The sequence below is a fragment of the Schistocerca nitens genome, chromosome 2, assembly GCF_023898315.1.
Source record: "Schistocerca nitens isolate TAMUIC-IGC-003100 chromosome 2, iqSchNite1.1, whole genome shotgun sequence".
Taxonomy (NCBI): domain Eukaryota; kingdom Metazoa; phylum Arthropoda; class Insecta; order Orthoptera; family Acrididae; genus Schistocerca; species Schistocerca nitens.
Window position 1 is genome coordinate 960,068,437 of NC_064615.1, and position 16,204 is coordinate 960,084,640.

The 16,204-nt window shown below is 43.1% G+C and overlaps 1 pseudogene; it reads right to left on the reverse strand.

Annotated features, from left to right (window-relative positions):
• Positions 1–1,264: 1,264 nt before the first annotated feature.
• LOC126238088 (5S ribosomal RNA) lies at positions 1,265–1,382 on the reverse strand (annotated as a pseudogene).
• Positions 1,383–16,204: the final 14,822 nt, after the last annotated feature.

Genomic DNA, 16,204 nt, shown 5'->3' on the forward strand with positions numbered 1-16,204 from the left:
GCCAACCGTTTAGATAAGTGTTCAGATCATAACATTACCTAAATCCAATAAAAACCTCCTCCTTGCCCAAAGCTTCATAGCCATTAAACTCCTGTGCTTTCTAGAGAAAGTACTGGGGTATCTTATCCACAGATCTCTCACCCAGTCCCAATACAACAATTCCAGAAGACAACAGCTTAATTGGTCCTGAGCAGTTTGGCTTCCATGCAGAACACAGCATCATCCTCCAATCCCTATATCTGGTGGAACACATATGCAGGGCGAGAAACTGGAAACACATCACAGGTACAGTGTTTTTCGGCATTAAGAAAGCATTTGATAGAGTCTGGCATTATGGCTTAATTTCCAAACTGTCCCAGTCAGACATTCCACGACACATTATCAGCGCGATTGATTCGTTGGGCCCCTTGAAAGTTTTTGGTACATCTCCTCCTCCAGCACCAACCGGATCTTCGCGTCATAGTCCTATCTTTCCATAATGACGGCTGCATTGCCCTTGCCTGCTGGTAAAACTACGATGAGAGGATCATTGGGGAGCTCATGAAGACCATTACACTCAGCTCTTGTAAAGTTTGAGGCTGGTGGCTTGGATTTTGAAACAATACGACTCATTTCATGACGGATTTCTTCTGCAGTTTCACTGGGACACAACATGTAGAATAATTAACAAGCCGTCGAAGCTTCTAAAGTGGTCTTCACTAGAAGGGAATGTCATTAAAAAGCTGATTACTCAGGCATCTCGTCCACCTACTTTGTATTTCCTTCCCAAGGTTCATAAGGAGCACACTCCTCTGTGCCCCATCGTAAGCATCATTGGATCACCAACGTACCGATTAGCTAAACATCTGCCCAGCCTCCTTACTCCGCACGTTGGTCATTGTGAGCACCACATCAAGAATACGACCGACTTCATCAGTCGAATTAAATGCTTAGATCTTGGAGAAGGAGATATGATGGTTAGCTTTGATGCGGTATCATTGTTCACTTGGGTTCCCATCAAAGACTCTTTATGTTTGCTCTCCCAGTTATTTGATGACACTGTTGTGGATTTATTAAAGCACACTCTGACTTGATGGTATTTTTTGTGTGACGAAGATTATTTTAACCAGATGGCATCGCGATAGTAAGCCCATGCGGATAGGAGGGGCGTGTGGTCAGCACAACGCTCTCCCGGTCGTTATGATGATATTCTTGACCGAATCCGCTACTATTCGGTCGAGTAGCTCCTCAATTGGCATCACGAGGCTGAGTGCACCCCGAAAAATGGCAACAGCGCATGGTGGCCTGGACGGTCACCCATCCAAGTGCCGACCACGCCCGACAGCGCTTAACTTCGGTGAGCTCACGGGAACCGGTGTATCCACTGCGGCAAGGCCGTTCCCCCTGTAAAGCCTAGTCGCTTTTATCGTTACATCAACGACACATTCGTTGTATGGCATCATGGGCATGAAAAACTGAGAGAATTTTTCAATCACATCAGAAGCATCCATGATAACATCAGATTCACTATGGAAGCAGAGACAGATGGTGCCTTGCCTTTTCTAGACGTCCTCGTCCGCCGGAAATAAAATGGGTGTCTCAGCCACAGTGTTTATTGGAAACTCACTCACACAGACCAATATCTGCATACTACCAGCTGTTCTCAGGGCATTGGTGCAACGAGCGGAAACCGCTTCAGACACTGAAAGCCTTCCAAAGAAACTGAGCCACTTACGGAAAGTCTTCAAAGAAAACGGCTACAACAAGTGCCAGAGTTCGCAAGCCATGTTGCCAAAGAAACGTAAAGCAGGAGACCCCTGAGGAGGGCACGAAGAAGCTTGTGTTTTTAGCCTTCTGTGGCTCAATGACTGGAAAGATTGGAAATTTGTAGTAAGTTCCTATGGGACCAAACTGCTGTGATCATCGATCCCTAGGCTTACACACTACGTAATCTAACTTAAACTAACTTACCCTAAGGACAACACACACCCATGGGCGAGGGAGGACTCGAACCGAGCCTCGCAAACTGTGGCAAGGCGTTTCGACAGCGCAGCTACCCCACGCGGCAGGAAAGGTTAGCTGTCTTCTAAACAAGCACAAAATTGATGCGGTTTTTAGGGCACCGTCTGAAATTCGACATCTAATGAGACCTGTGAAAGACGGTGTTGGACTCAGAATGCCAGGAGTATATAAATTGCCATGTGGGTGTGGACAGCTCTATATCAGGCAGGCTGTACATACTATTGAACAGCGCCATGTGGAGCACAAGAGAAATTTTCACATACAGTATCCTTAGAAATCGGCTGTGGTCGGTCATGCTTTAAAGAATGGACAACGAATTGCATTTTCCAAGTCATCAGTTATTATGCGGACTGCTAATTTTTGGGACAATGTTACAAAAGAAGCCATCGAGTTAAAATTTTCTGGCAACGCCCTCAATAAAGGCGGCGCCCTGCAGCTAAGAACAGCTTGGAACCCAGCCATCGGAAAGTTGAAGCGGGTGCGGCAAGCGTGCAATGAAGACATTGCCGTATATGGCGCTGTAGCGAGCACCAGTGACATCACTGAAGAGAGTGAGACTCTGTAAGGACAGAAACAGCAGTCATTCGACAGTCACCACTTGACAATGGCTGAGGACTACTCAGCCGAAAGCTCGTCGATTTTGAACCGCTGGATGTGGCTGGTAGCCCAAAAAAATTTTATCTGTATATAGCACAGTGAAACTATGCATTCATATACAGCAAAAACTTTTTGGTGGGGTTTCCAGGATCCTCCCTTCCTTTAAATATTTGGCAAATTGGGAATCCATATTTGTGTGTCTTAATACAACCCCTAAGTGCCAACGTTTTTGGGTTCATAACACGTAATTTCAGTAACTGACTAGGAGGTTGAGAGGTGGCAGGAGCCGCCTCTCATATTTCTATCTTACTCTGAGTAATTCGATTTTCCTCTCTGATTGCATGCCGTGAAAAGTTGCTATTCCTTCACACGCGGACTTCCCACACAGCGTCTCTCGTCACCCAGATGGTCTGGTGACAGGCGAGTTCTCCTGAGCTTGAAAGGGTTAAGCTGACGGGTGTGAGGGATTCGAGTGGATGCTTTTCAGACATTGTCATAAGAGCGGGAGCGACACGCCCAGATGGGCCAGAAGGGGCGGCTGGGCTAGAGATTCCGTTACTTCGCAGAAACTTAGTGAAAACCGTTTCTGGCGGGCTACCAGCGAGGTGTGGGAATGACTTGTGTTCAAATGGCTCTGAGCACTATGGGACTCAACTGCTGAGGTCATTAGTCCCCTAGAACTTAGAACTAGTTAAACCTAACTAACCTAAGGACATCACAAACATCCATGCCCGAGGCAGGATTCGAACCTGCGACCGTAGCGGTCTTGCGGTTCCAGACTGCAGCGCCTTTAACCGCACGGCCACTTCGGCCGGCATGACTTGTGTTCCCAGGCAGTCTTAGCGGGCAAATTCCCGCGTTTTCTGCAAAATCGAAACTTTGATTGGCTTGTTCAGGGCATAGCTCCATGACATAGCAAAATCGATGCAGAAATTGACGCCAAGAATCTCCATTGGTGGAATGGTAGTGCTTCGGCAATAGAGTGGAATTTTAAGCCGGTTTTCGAGTTGCTGATTGGAACGTTTAACCATGGCCACTGTCGTGGGGGCGGGAATGTGCTGTGTTCGGCTTGAGCGGGTGCTCTTGAAGGAGTTGGCTCTCGCCTTTCGGTTTGAGTAGGCTACAAGTCTGAGCTCTCGCTGCTCTGGACAGCCTGCCTTCCGTTGGCTGTCTAATATACTTTTATTTAATTGTAACTGTTTGACGAAGTTGCTTAAGTTTCGACTTCAGCGTGACTTTCCCAGTACAGTTGGCAATTGAGCGTTCTGCATACAAGCGGCCTATGTTGTCTGTCTTGAGCGGTTTTGGCTAAAGTTGACTGTATCAGGGTTATTGTGTGACTTCGCTTGTTAAAATCAATCACTGTACCGCCAGTGATTGTGTGGCGAGCCTTCTTCATCTCCCTCAGAGGCGCATTTGTATTGCTAAGAAGTCTTTAGTCTGGAACAACCAGACCAAGATAATTTGTTTCGGGCTATACTCGCAACATTATCACCACGATGGGACGGCGAAGCAACCAGCCATCGCCTCCGGTACGCCAGATCGTGTTCTTGCAGTTAAGAGGACAGCCTGGTAATGTATGTCCGCAGCACCGGCAGATTAGGGATTTTCCTAGGTGATAATCAGAGCTCAGCAGAGCGCGCCTGTTCGTCTTTTTCTAACTTTGTTATGTCTTGGGTGTTGGGTTGGCTGTGTGTTTCTCTTCAGATTTGAGTTGCAAGGAATTGGCTACACATACCATTTCGTCATAAATGTCACAATCTAGTTTACGGACAACTTCTCCCTCACAGCATTTATTTGAGTATCCAATTTGAGCCAATTTGATGTATTGTAAATGTTTCATGTGTTTTGTTTATTATTTTAAGTTTAGTCATAATAAATCATATTGTTATTTTGGACAGAACTTTCATTCTGTTAGTCGGTCGAGAACCCTTTCATTTCTCACTACGTTAATGAAACTTTCCTTTATTTAATTAATTTATATCAAATTAAATTATTGCAGGTGCCAAACTCTTTTCTACTCCACTTGCAGGGACGATTACAGTCAGTTCGCGTTTCTTTTTAATCCATGTGGAACAGCAAAAGTCGGAGTTAGAATAGGGGGGGGGGGGGGCTTAGATCATCATTTACATATGAAGATTCTAGAAGAATTTAGTGTTAAATACACTGCTAGCCCCGGCGCCTCGCATAAAATGGCGACCCTTAGCCTCGGATCTTTCCTGTGAATCACTGATAAGCAAACAGTATTCTCAGTAGGAACATTCAAATTTTTTTCTCTACTTTTTTTTAATGATTAATAACCAAGTTCTTTTTCTTGTAGTTCCGTGATTAGTTTTAGGTAGCGGCGCATGACTACTGTTTTTGTTTTCAGCGTATATATTTGTTTGTCTGTTCATTGTTTTATGTGTTTCTTTGATGTGGTGTCTGTACCACATCACACTTTGTCGGGTTTGTGTGCAGTTTCTGTACCACAACAAATCGTGCATGTAATTACAACGTTGGAACGGTGTTGTTGAAATGATCTCGAGAAGTAAGGCACAACTACTATCGAGCGAAGCTGAAACAAAAGAGGATAGCATAACGGATATGGGGCAGTTTACTAACGGGGATAGGTTCGGAGATGAGATGGGCACATTTTTAGCAGGACAGGACGACAGGGTCATTGATGAGGAAGGTGATTTGGACGCGATCTTAGAGCAACGTCGCGGCCGTGATTATGATAGTGAGGTAGAGGATGAAACAGAGACAGGCACACAGGTCGAGGCGGTAGCAGATGTTTATAATCAAACGAACGAGAGCAGACAGGGGCCAGCTCGGTCACGTCAGAGCTCTAGCGCCCAGGTGTCCTGAGTTACATCGCCATGTGTGACGAGGATCAAAAAGATGACATAAACCCAATACTGAGCTTCATACGATCATTGAAAGAAGAAGCTGACGAAAAACGCAAGAAGGATAAGGAATAAGATGAGAAACAGCGTAAGAAGGAGAAGGAAGAAGATGAGAAACAACGTAAGAAGGAGAAGGAAGAAGATGAGAAACAACGTAAGAAGGAGAAGGAAGCAGCTGACGAACAGCGTAAGAAAGACACTTAGGCAATAATTTCGCATATAGGGGAAATTCGTGGGGAATTACTAACAATAAAGAAAGAATGTGGAGAAGCAAAACAAATGTCAATAGTAGCACAAAAAGTAGCAGGCCTAGCCAAAACGGCAGCAACAAGGGCAATGAAAATCGCAAAAGCAACTTCTCAACTCGAAGAGCGCTTGCGACGTGCGACACAAGCCCACTCAAAATCCCTAGCGTTCTTAAAAACTCAAGGTAATATCGCGGTTACGAACATCACGAAACGAATGAAAGAAGTAGACAGTCGGCTAGCAAAACTAGAGCGAAACGGGCACACGAGCACTGCACGTTCGGATACCAATGATGGAGTACACAGAATTGTGTCTCCAAGGAAAAGCTCGCCGTGCTCTAGCCCAATGACAGAGTGCGGAACTAACAATGCATAAGCAGAAACAGCGAGTAATAGCTTCAATAATTGCAGCCCACTTAGAAGAGTGAATGCTGAATGCCACTTCCAATGTGATCCAGAGGTAGCACATCACAGTTATCAACAAGATAGATCAGGACACTCAGCAGACGTGCAAGTATCGGAAACGAGTGACAACACCAGTGCGAGGATCGGACAGGACTTTGATCAGAATCACATCCTGTCGATACTAAAATTCCAGAAGTTCAAAGATAATTACCGTCGTCATGTCCAACCCAGGCAAAATTAGAATTCATGTGTGGACACATCGAAGGCCAAGCCGCGGAAAAGATGCGGGGTGTGGCAGCGACGTGTCGGACTTATCAGGAATTTGTTGGTGCATTCCTGCGGACCTACTGGTCAAAGGAAACGCAAGACAGGATTAAAGAGGAAATAATATTTTGTCCTGAACTGGAAGTGTCCGGTCATAGGAGCGCAACCAAATTTTTTGATGATTTACTCAAGAAGAATCAGTTTTTAGATAGTCCATATAGCAACGGAGAAATCATTAAATTTTGCTTTTCCAAATTGCCATTTAGGTATCAACAGACAATTGTCGGGAAGTGTGGATCTGACATAGAAGCGTTCAAGAGTCTATTGCGCGAACTCGAAGTAGTCTTTGATAAACAAGACGCAAAGGACAAGAAGAAGGCACAAAATAACAAATACCACGGGCCAACAAGGGAAGACGACAACAGATCGCATAATCACACTGGTCAGTTAGGAAATCAGGGTTACGGAAATCAAGGTTACGCTATTCAAGGTTATGGAAACCAGGGACACGGAAACCAGAACGCCAGGGAACAGGTTCAATCTAGACAAGGAATCTGGGACAGGAGGAATAACGAACGGCAAAGCGACCGTAATTGGAGAGAGCGAAACCAAGGACAACAGGAGAACCAGGAGATTGAAATTAGACCTGCAAATCCTAATGCACGTCAGAGGAGGGGGAGTCTGACAAGGGATTGGCGCTAGTCCACAGGACTCCACCACATCTCTCACACAAAGAAGTTCATGGAATAATAGTAGTTTAAGTGGTGTACATAGTAGAATAGGCAAGTATATGAACCTTTCTTCGGGGAACAATAATCGTTGCATTAATAGATTAAGATTGTTAAAGTATTAACACGCTGCGTTTTCTCGCATAAGAATTTACTGCTACTAACTTTTTATTTTGTTTATGTTTGCGACTCCCTATGTCGATGGAGTAGGAGACACTACCTTTTCGTGAGCAATGTTTTTGTCCTTTCCTGTCTGGTGTCCATGTTGAGGGATAATGATGAGTGAGGAGAGGTAGCACAAACGGGCCCATACAAGAACGTGCTCTTAGAAGCGTTCTGAGAAGTCGAGATATGATCCATAGCGGCCACAACCAGTTCGTGAGACGTTCATACCAATGCTTGCAGGCACGCAAGATTGTGGTATATTGCGTGATTTCGAGGATGAATATGGGCAGTATAGTTTTTACAGAGATGTGCCAGCATCGTTGTCTTGCAAGTCGGGGTGAACCTGTGAGCGTTTGACTCCAATGGTGCCCTAGACGGTAGAATTGCGGGCATAAAGCCTACCATGCCAATGTGCTAGTTGGGGATTTAGTGTGCTGCTCGTGATTGTCACAGATGACATACTGTGTAGCTGGCGTGTGGTGGGCGACGGAATCCTCAACAGGAACCAGTCCTGGCTCGGTCATATTACATCGCCTCTGGGAAGGTGCCCTTTGATCGCTAAAACAGCATCACATAGAAAAAAGAAGTTGCAACTATAAATTTATTGTCTTGTATATCCATGGCTATCCCAGTCTCTGGAGTTTCAGTGAGGCGTAGTGAGAACTCGGAGGCCGTGTCGTACGGCGCGCACATCACTGTCGTCGTCAATAGCGGCGAGCAGCGAGCAGCGAGACATCTCAACGTAACAGGAATTATGTAAGAGTATTGTATAAGGTAAAAAAAAGGAGAATACCATATACTAGGATAAGTTAAACTTTAGGATTTAACAATAACTATATCATTAATACTGTGGGGGTTTTCTACCACAAGTGTTTGGCGCACACCTGTTGGGATGCTATTTTTCAGGTCTCCAAACCACAGACCCCGAGATGGAGGGACTACGGGCGAGTGAACGTAGAATAGTTGCATGTTCTTTATAACTCAGTAAAATTTCCACCTGCATAATAACATAATGTATTCAAAAGACATAGAATGTAGATCGTTGGCAAATGGTAGTTAACTCTTGAGCATGTCTACTGTCGCTATATATAAGTAATAGTAATATTAGTGCGGGCCCGCACATTTAGTTGTTCATCCAATATAGCGTCACACACCATGTACAGTACTGAAATCGGTCTCTACACAAATATCAAGATAAATTATTTCCATGTCTAGATTAGATAGACCAAGATTTTGTTATAATGATAGCCATAGATTGATAACTATAAAATTAAAATAAGAGTGTCTGAAATGACAGACCATCAATGTATCGTTATGTAAATTTATTATAACATAGAAGGTCATGGGAAAAAGTTAGGCATAAGATTTTTGTCAGAACTGTGCAGATGACGGGAATCATGGCAATGCAGAAGCCAGGCCGAGCAAAAACAAGAGGTCATCGGCTATCTGCAAGAAGGGGAGCATCAGCGCGCCACCTGACGACAAGGGCGCGGGAGCGTCCGGTCCTACAAGCTGACGGTCACTGGACCGTATACCTGAGGGATTAGGCGACAGACAACCCTCGCCGGGCCACAAGCGAAAGTGAGGCTGGCCGTTGACACTGACATGCGACCAGGACGCAATAGCCAGCTAGCTCTCCGGACGCGGCAGCCGTTTGGAGGGATTCCCGGCGGCAGACCACGTTGTCGTGAGTACACAAAGAAGATCACGTACAGTGTCAGAACCTGCACCTCATGTGCCTCAGGACAGAAAGGGACGCTATATACTCACCTGTTTGAGTTTTTACAACCCACTAGCATTGGCCGATCTGCATACACAAAGCAGTATCATGCCACAAACTCTAACAAATGAATTGTCTCATTTCTAACTTCTCCTCTCTATTAGAGAACAGTTGTAGCAATCGTCGCTCCTAGTTAGATCATGTATGGATGACCTCACACACTTGTGGAGTCACTCCTCGTGCCATCATCCCTCGTCGAACTTCAATATTGGGAAACGTAAAGTACTGCCCAGGGAGAGAAGAGATCTGGACTAGTGATGCATCCCAACTAGTAGACCTCAGAGACAACTAATCGAAGTGAGGGGAGCCTATCACTATGTCTTCCTACCGTACTGCCATGATCATATGCATGGGTCTTGCTGCAATCTCAAAAGCGTACTGCAGATGCTCCAGCACACCCTATTGCTGTTGCAACAACGTAGCAACAACACCTGACGTTTAGCCCTATGTGATGTCAGTACTGTGGCCCCATCCCAAAGGCTCCCTCCAATGCCCAAGACATGGAACCACGTGCATCAATGCATATGACTCAACATAACAACCCCCTCAGAGAAACTAACGAATTTGTGAAGTGCTTCGAATATTTCTAACAGTGTGATTTAGTGCCTCATTCTCAGCACAGTCGTGAACATTGTGCAATGTGCAAGCACAACTTGACACCCCATGAACCTTGTTTTTTTTTTTTTTTTTAATTTCTTTCTCTATTGAAGTTTTTGTAATGTATGTTATACCTTGTATGTGTTTGTGAATTTGCACTGTAATTCTTATGTAAGTGATACAGTAGGGCGCACAAATTACAAATTACTGTATTGTTCTCTACACCATGTTTTTTTGTATTCAGTATTTATTGTTGTGTGTATGCAAACAGTGTGTCTAAAGTCCCCATAAACAGAAGCAGATACCACCACTGTCATTGTGAATTGACCATCAAGAAATGGCTCTGAGCACTATGGGACTTAACATCTGTAGTCATCAGTCCCCTAGAACTTAGAACTACTTAAACCTAATTAACCTAAAGACATCACACACATCCATGCCCGAGGCACGATTCGAACCTGCGACCGTAGCGGTCGGGCAGTTCCGGACTGAGCGCCTAGAACCGCGAGACCACCACGGCCGGCTAATTGACCATCAGTTCAGGGAACATTTTGTAAAGGTTATTCTTACTGCAGGGAGACAGAATGAATCAGGGGTTGTAATTAGATTCTGAAAGCTCACAAAGAGATTGTTAACTCAAATAGTAACATGTGTGATTGAGTTCAGACGCCGACATTGTCATAAGAGAGGGAGCGACACGCCCAGATGGGCCAGAAGGGGCGGCTGGGCTAGAGATTCCGTTACTTCGCAGAAACTTAGTGAAAACCGTTTCTGGCGGGCTACCAGCGAGGCGTGGGAATAACTTGTGTTCCCAGGCAGTCTTGGCGGGCAAATTCGCGTGTTTTCTGCAAAATCGTAACTGTGATTGGCTTGCTCAGGGCATAGCTCCATGACGTAGCAAAACTGGTGCAGAAATTGGCGCCAAGAATCTCCATTGGTGGAATGGTAGTGCTTCGGCAATAGAGTGGAATTTTACGCCGGTTTTCGAGTTGCTGATTGGAACGTTTAACCACGGCCACTGTCGTGGGGGCGGGAATGTGCTGTGTTCGGCTTGTACGGGTGCTCTTGAAGGAGTCAGCTCTCGCCTTTTGGTCGGAGTAGGCTACAAGTCTGAGCTCTCGCTGCTCTGGACAGCTTGCCTTCTGTTGGCTGTTTAATATACTTTTATTTAATTGTAACTGTTTGACGAAGTTGCTTAAGTTTAGACTTCAACGTAACTTTCCCAGTGTAGTTGGCAATTGAGCGTTCTGCGTACAAGCGGCCTATGTTGTCTGTCTTGATCAGTTTTGGCTAAAGTTGACTGTATCGGGGTTACTGTGTCACTTCGCTTGTTAAAATCAGTCACTGTACCGTCAGTGATTGTGTGGCGAGCCTTCTTCGTCTCCCTCGGAGGCGCAATTGTATTGCTAGGAAGTCTTTAGTCTGGAACAACCAGACCAGGATAATTTGTTTCGGGCTATCCTCGCGACATTATCATCACCACGATGGGACGTCGAAGCAACCAGCCATCACCTCCGGTACGCCAGATCGTGTTCTTGCAGTTAAGAAGACAGCTTGGTAACGTATGTCCGCAGCACCGGCAGATTAGGGATATTCCTAGGTGATAATCAGAGCTCAGCAGAGCGCGCCTGTTCGTCTTTTTCTAACTTTGTTATGTCTTGGGTGTTCATTGTCTGAGTTCTCACTATTGTAGCAGCAATTAATGTTGGGTTGGCTATGTGTTTCTCTTAAGATTTGAGTTGCAAGGAATTGGCTACACATACCACTTCGTCATAAATGTCACAATCTTGTTTAGGGACAACTTCACCTTCACAGCATTTATTTGAGTATCCAATTTGAGCCAATTTGATGTATTGTAAATGTTTCATGTGTTTTGTTTATTATTTTGAGTTTAGTCATAATAAATCATATTGTTATTTTGGACATAACTTTCATTCTGTTAGTCGGTCGAGAACCCTTTCATTTCTCACTACGTTAATGAAACTTTCCTTTATTTAATTAATTTATGTCAAATTAAATTATTGCAGGTGCCAAACTCTTTTCTACTCCACTTCCAGGGTCGATTACAGTCAGTTCGCGTTTCTTTTTAATCCATGTGCAACAGCAAAAGTCGGAGTTAGAATAGGGGGGGGGGGGGGGGCTTAGAGCATCATTTACATATGAAGATTCTAGAAGAATTTAGTGTTAAATACACTGCTAGCCCCGGCGCCTCGCAAGGTATGATATACAAGCACCTGACTAAGCAAGACCTCAGCTCCCTCAAATAGACAGCCAAGCGATCTTGGTCTAATCTTTGTATGTCATTCTCTGCAAAAACAGACAGTACTTTGTCAATATACTTATTACGGTATTTTCTATAGAGTCATTATTACCTGATTGCCTCTGAGTAGCTTTAGCAATAATATCACTCTCTTTACATGTATCTTTTCGACTTTCCTCTTTGTTAGGGCCACATTTGTCTACTGCTATCTTCAAGTCAGCTGTCGATGCTGTAATGGTTCTATCATCTCATTGAGCCTGATATTACTCTTTAACCCTTTCTCAAGTAATTTTGTTTCTTTATTGTTAAAGGAGGTTACAGTAAGGGTGACCAGCTTTGTCGCAAATGTAAACACACCTTTACCAGAGTGTGGGGGCAGCCTGTTGGGCCAAGTGTACGGTTGTGTAAGACCTTCTAGTTTATGTTTGTGCCCCTGTTCGATCATCTGGCCTTCCTCCCAAACAATGACATTAATAAACTGTATCATAACATCAAAAGTAATGGCATTAAGTAATGAAGCTGTGGAAAAATATGCATTGTAACCTACGACATTTGAACTAACATTCTTTACACACAATTGTCTGATTTCATTGGCAATTATAATCTTAGCGCATTTAAACATAATATGACTTGGGAATTGGTTCCTTTTTTATTCTAATAGACTTGTGCACATACACCGGAATTAGCTTTTTCTCCAGGCATTGTTTGTTAAATTTGATGTTCAGTGATGCCTTCATAGTTTTGTATTTCAAGTTTTGTAGTTACGACACTCCCCCTATCTCTGCCCAACTAGACAGATTATTGTGAAACTTTTTTCCGTTCATCCTGGGGTTGGTTCAGCAGCCAGTATGTATGATATGAAAAAACAAGCAGTCTTGGTGTTAAAAGTTTTATTATTTCCCAATGATGCGTTTCACCTTTATTGAAGGATCTTCGGATTGCCCTACAGATGAAAAACAGAATTTCATAATAGTGGTGTGATCCATTGTAGTGAGATTGGATCACCAAGGAAATAAAAAAGAACTTATTGACATTTGGTAGCGATCAGTACATGAGGTCATCATCAGTTTTCTGCTATATTAGCAGGTCCTTTGCCTCTCCATTTTCTGCGATCCATTGCTTCCTTCTTAAGTTTTCTGTATGTTGTACCGCCCATCACGTCATCCTGTATCTGTAATCTCTTCCTTCCTCGCTTCCTTTTCCCTTCTACATAACCTTCTAAAACTGTCATTCTTTCTTCACATATTCCCAATCCAATTTCTTTTTCTTCTTTTTATTACATCAAGTAACTGTTTTTTCTCTCCCACTCTTCTCAGTACCTCTTCATTTTTTTACTCTGTCCATTCAACTCATTCTTTCCATCCTCTGCCATGTCCACATCTCAAAAGCCTCCAGCCTTTCTCTATCTTTCTTTCACAAAGTCCATGTTTCAGTGTCATACAGAAGAACACACCAAACAAAACATTTTATGAGTCTTTTCCTTAGTTCTCTGTCCAGACTGCTGCAGAAAATTCTCCTTTTCTTATAAAGGGCCTCTTTTGCCATTGCTAGCCTTGTTTTAATTTCTGTGCTGCACTTCCAAGATTCCTAAAATTTTGTACCTGTTCCAATATTTCTTCGTTCAGCATAATTTTTATTTCTTTATTTCCTCCTAGTGCCAATACTTTTGTTTTCTTTGTGTTAATTTTCATTCCACAATTTTTTTCCGTTATATTCATAGGTGTCCACTAAATCCTGTAATTCTTTTTCCCCTGTGGCTAGAAGGAGCATGTCATCAGCAAACCTCAAACAGCCTACTCTCCTTCTCCCAATTTCTACTCCTTTGTCATCTAATGAGCATTGGTCAATCATATTTTCCAAGTAGAGGTTGCAAAGGGCAGGTGATAGACAGCATCCTTGTCTTACTCCTTTTCCTAGTCCGATCCAGCCTTATTAAAGTAATGGTTGCCTGGGTTCTACAGGTACCTCTTAGTGACGCAGGCATCAGCGTAGAACTTAAAAACCTCAAACACTTTGCTATTAAGAGTGGCTACAGCGCTCCCATGTAAACGAACTCTATGAAGCAAAGAAGGTAAAGATCACGTTAGTTCTCCTGACAGCCCGTCTGTTGGAAGCACTGACTATGTATGCTTGCCCTGTTTAGGCAACATTTGATACGATCCAGCTAAACTTTTCAGGAGAACAGACATTCATGCAGGTACCAATATTCAGAGTATGTACATACAAAATTAGACACCGACCAGAGATAAATTCCTGAGTTCAGGCATCTACTTGCTCGAATGTGATGAATGTCAAGCTGCACATTGGCCAAACTGAAAAAACACTGAAATCTATATTTCAAGAACACCTTCTAAGTAAGGAAGGCCAAGTTAAGAAAAACTCAACCTTCACAAAACATATAAAGTCCAGTGACCATCACCCTCCCACTCTGCAAAATTCAAAAACTCTCCACTGTGCTGAAAAAGATAAAAACTCAACTTCGTGGAAGAAATAAAAATAGCCAAGCACAAAGCGAAAGCAGACAGGTGCTTCCTAAACCATCAGCTGGCTAGAAGGTACCAAATGTACTTCGACAGTAGGAGATTTTGTTTAATGTTTAAGAGCTAAGCCTTGGATGCTATGTAATTGAATCATGCCACCCACTACATTTTTCAAAAATTTATCCTTTTAAATGTCTTATTTTTAAAGTTTACTGATTTTTATTTCTAGTTCTTGCACCCTTTAGTGGATGTTATATTATTATGCACACTGTGACATATAGCTGCCACTGGCGCTCTTCCACTGATGTAGCTCTTACATTTTTAACAAGAAGGTTCATTATTGTCTGAAAGTGGGATTTTTAAGATTAATTTTTGCTATCAGCTTTTGCTCTGAGAGGTCTCTGTGTTTTATGCTGGGTGCCATATAGATAACCACAGCAGTTTTTTTTTGTTTTTTTTTTACATTGATGTGACTATATATTATATTTCATGTTGGTATTTGCATTTATCAGCATTCCACTGAAGTATATTTTACGACTTAGATGCCACACTTGTTTGGCACGTGGACAAGGCATTGACAATGTTAGTCAGTAGTGACAGATTTATGGAGATTCAGGTATGAACAATGTTGTTGGCTATAATACTAGTTGGGACACTCAAAACTGGTACTCGGAGATCCCTATGTACCTTTATACTTTCCCATTGCAGCAATGTATTTTTTATTTGTGATATACTTTAGTTTTTCATTGTTATTCATCCTCATTTCTGGCTATTAATTTAAACATTTTATAAGCAATTTTAGAGCACCAGTCGTCGATAATAACTGTCATAGTTTGCTGTTATGACAAGATTTAACAACTGAACACCATCGTAACTCCCAGCCAGCAGGTTTCACCTGCCGAGAGCTGCATACAGTAGTCTTAAGACACTTGCATATTTTCGTTGAGTGTGATGTGTGCAGCCAGATTATGCACCTCTAGTATATTTCTGACGTACAGATTTACTGTAAGACTGAGCTTGCTTGGTTTGCACTGGAATGCACCACATGCTGTAAAAAGGTAATCTGCTGCTTCCTTTTTATTTCTAGTGTGCGATGCCAACGTAAGGACAAAGCAGGTTATATATTTTTTTAAATACTTTTTCGGCCATCTTCTGTTTTATTACGTTTTACAAGACACCGTCCAGTGTTTTCAAAGCTTTGACAAGGGACATTTACCGGCTGGGATATTTTATGCGCCAAATACCAGTTCTTTTACATTTTTTTAGTAATCCACTCTCACTAAATGGGGTCACACCGCTATTGTGAAATTTTGTATTTCTTCTGTAGGCCTGTCAGAAGATGCCTAAAGAGAGCATAAGGGAAATAATAAAAAAATTTAACACTGTAATCAACACTACTTGTTTCTTCACACGTAGTGTGTTTGTAAACTGTTAATGGAAAATTTTGCATCCAATGCAATAGTTTTGAACTGACAACTATACTCGAGAAAGTTCGGTAGAAGGTAAACAAATGAATAAAACAAGCAGAATATAATGGTGCACTACAACCGAGAAACATTGTTGTTGTATCCGAATGCCGCTCCAGCGACCGCTTGGTCTGAGTTGTTACTATGGATTGTGGCAATGTTAGTTTCAGAGGGTGGCCAGATGCCCTTCCTGTCGCCACCTCATTCCCCCTGGGATGGAAGTAGTGTCCCCAGATTGCGTCTAGTGCAAAACTTTGAAATAGTGCAAAGGTGTTACAAATGTCTGCGAGTCGTGTAACTGAGGTGGGATGTGGGGACCAGCCCAGTT